Source organism: Talpa occidentalis, unplaced genomic scaffold, assembly GCF_014898055.3.
Source record: "Talpa occidentalis isolate TD23 unplaced genomic scaffold, MPIMG_talOcc4v2.1 talOcc4.7, whole genome shotgun sequence".
Classification (NCBI taxonomy): Eukaryota; Metazoa; Chordata; class Mammalia; order Eulipotyphla; family Talpidae; genus Talpa; species Talpa occidentalis.
Window position 1 is genome coordinate 66,026,690 of NW_023605083.1, and position 3,155 is coordinate 66,029,844.

A 3,155-nucleotide genomic window follows, 5' to 3' on the forward strand; every position below is an offset into this window, starting at 1 on the left:
CATACTGTTTTATTTACTATAGCTTTGTGGTTCAGTTTTAAGCCTGAGCATGTGATACCACCACTCTTGCTCTTTTTTGTCAAGTTTTGGCTAGTTAGATCTTTTGTGGTTCCATTTGAATTTCAGTAATACTTGTTCTATTTCTTTGAAGAATGTCACAGCAGCCTTGGTAAGGACTGCACTGAATCTGTATATTGCTTTGAGTAGGATGACCATTTTAACAATGCTAGTTCTTCCAATCCATATTAAAAAAAATGCCAGAAATGACAAGTGTTGATAAGAATGTGGAGAAAAAGGAACTATCAAATACTGTTGCTAGCATCTAGATTGGACCAACCTCTTTGGAAAACAGTACAGAGATTCTGAAAAACATTAAACATAGGTCTACCATATGTTCCAGCAATTCTATGCCTAGGTATCTACCCAAAGAATGCAAAAACATGAATTCCAAAGCATATATGTACTCCTATGTTCATTGCAGCCCTATTCACATAGCCAAATTATGGAAACAACTTAAGAGTCCGAAAACAGATGATTGGATTAGAAAGATGTGGTATATATATAAACAATGGAATACTACTCACATATAAAAAAGGTGCATTCTTTCCATTAATGACAACATGGAATTGAAAGGAATAATGCTAAATGAAATAAGTCAGAAGGAGAAAGGCAAATACGAGATGATTTCATGTATATGTAGAATGTAGAGAAGCAAAACAAAGGAACAGACAAAATCAAGGTAACAATAAACCCTAGAAATGTAACTGTTGAATTGAGGCTACAATACTGGGAAGGAAAGAGAGGAAAGCATAAACAGGAAGAGGAACAATGCGCAATGGTGCCTTGGTGGTAGGTGTCATGTGGTGACGTTCATTTGAAGAGGTGTGATCCTTTGAATAATACATGTTGTTATAAATCAATGTTGTAGCAATAAAAATAAGTGAAAAACAAAAAAAGGATGCTTCAGCATAAACTTGAAAAGCAATAAACTTGAAAAGTCCCCATTTCCCATCAATAGAATGAATATATTAAAATATAGTATTTCTTACAATAGAATACTGTACAAGAGAAAGAAAATAAACTATGGTGCAAAAATCAGATTAATTTCAAAACACAGGATTGACTGGAAGTAGTAATTCATGGGGACACATGTCATATGGTCTCATTTTTGTGAAGGCACAGTAAACAAAGGGATTTATTAGAGGAAATTCTGTACAGAAAAACAAGGTGTAGTTAACACAAATTTCAGAATAGTGGTCAACTCTGGAGTTTGGGAGTGCGATTATGGTATGCTCATAGGCATCTTCAAAAGTTCTGTAATGCTCTATTTTTTAAGTTGGGTTATTGTTTGTGTTCTTATATTCCTCTATCTATCTATCCACCCACCCACCCACCTATTTATCTATCTACATATGTACACACATTAAATATATTTTTTGTATATACACTAGAGACAATTTCATAAGAAAAACACAGTATTTGAATGAGAGCTTTTGAGCAAATAGTAAGGCTAGTACTGGGAAATCCAGAGAAGACCATGTAGACAAAGGCACAAACTTGTGAAAAATATTTATTTATATGTACTGCAAGTATGCATTCTTGAAGTTGGGGAAAGTTTCAGACTCAACTGAAAAGCAGGTCAAAGCACTGCCATTTAGATGGGCAGTAATTAAAAAATGAGTCCCCTTTCTCCTTTCTTGTTTCTCCTTTCCCAAATATCTAGACATTTTAGGTAGCATCTTCACTGTGTTCTCAGGGGAAAGGAAATATTTAAAAGAGTTGTAAGTTGACTGAGACCCCAGGAGGTGTAGTTTGTTTAGGGGAAGAATATGGAGCAAGATGAAGATGGCTTTGCTCAGGTTGGCATTAATAATGCTCATTGGTGCTTACAGCAATGCTTGGCACTCAGTTATGCTCAATAAATATTTAGGGGAATGAATGAATGAATGGAGCCTTTCACAATAAGGAGTTCTGGCAACATGTCTTCTTTGTTAATGCTGTCTTGTTCTGTTTCCCTTTTGGGGGGCTATTCTCACTGTGGCTGAGAAACTTTATAACATTTTCCCCTTTCCTTTTCAGTAGCTGGTAGGGATGGGAGGAACTGAAGGGATCCAAGAAAAACTGTGAATGGGCCTGATTTCCAATGGTCCTCGCAGAGTGCTGACAGATGCCTGACATGAGAATAAGATTGGAGAAGCTGCCAGCTAGGGCCAGGAGCCAGCCTCCTTTTCTGAGGCAATCTCCATAGATGGTGGCAGATCTGACTCCAAGGCATGCAACTCTGAGCTCTTGCTTCTCTTTCTTCTCTTCTCCAGCTCATATCTCCTTCCATCCCCAAAGTGATCATTCTCCTTTGTTTATGCTTTTTTAATAGCCCTTTATGCACCTAGTTCACTTTTTTTTGTTCCCATTGGACCATTATTTCTCCTGTTGGCCAGGAGGACATGGAAGACATGGGGCATGCTTGAAGCAACACGGCTTGATTAGAAGTCTCATCTTTAGACAGTCAGGGCCAGAGTGTGGGTTTCTCCTTTCAGTAGAGGCGAGAAGAGAAAGGAGAATTACAGCTATCAGATTCATGGCAGGACAGGCACTTAGGAAGCTTCTTCCTCTTTTTGACTGAACAGTAGTTAATAGGAGTACAACTGAAATTGTAACCAAAGGAGGCATTATTGTGCTTCCAGAAAAATCTCAAGGAAAAGTATTGCAAGCTAAGTGGTAGCTATTGGAACAGACTATAAAGTAAAGGACAGAGAGATACAATCAGTGTAAAAGTTGGAGATAAAGTTTTCTCCCCAAATCTGGAGGTACCAAAGCAATTCTAGAAGACAAGGATTGTTTCTTATGTAGATATGGTGAAATTCTTGGAAAGTATGTAAACAGAAATCAGTTGTGATTGAAATAGCACCATGTGTAACTCCCCATTCCACTGAAGTTCTGAAATCTTCCATCGTGTGAATAATTTTCCAGTCTCTTTAATAATAAACTAATTGTATCCAAACTATAAAATGACAGCAACAACAACAAAAAACCCTGAATCACAAAAGACTTTAGGAATCAATCTTTAGAAAATTCCATTTGTCCTCCCTTTGTGGTAATTTCTCTTTAGATTAAGTTTCTCCTCACTATTTGAATTTTAATATATTTTTCTTTAA

General features: G+C 36.8%; 1 pseudogene; it reads left to right on the forward strand.

Moving 5' to 3' along the window:
• The first annotated feature begins 2,578 nt into the window (after positions 1-2,578).
• On the forward strand, positions 2,579-2,896 carry LOC119231433 (10 kDa heat shock protein, mitochondrial-like; annotated as a pseudogene).
• The last annotated feature ends 259 nt before the right edge of the window (positions 2,897-3,155 follow it).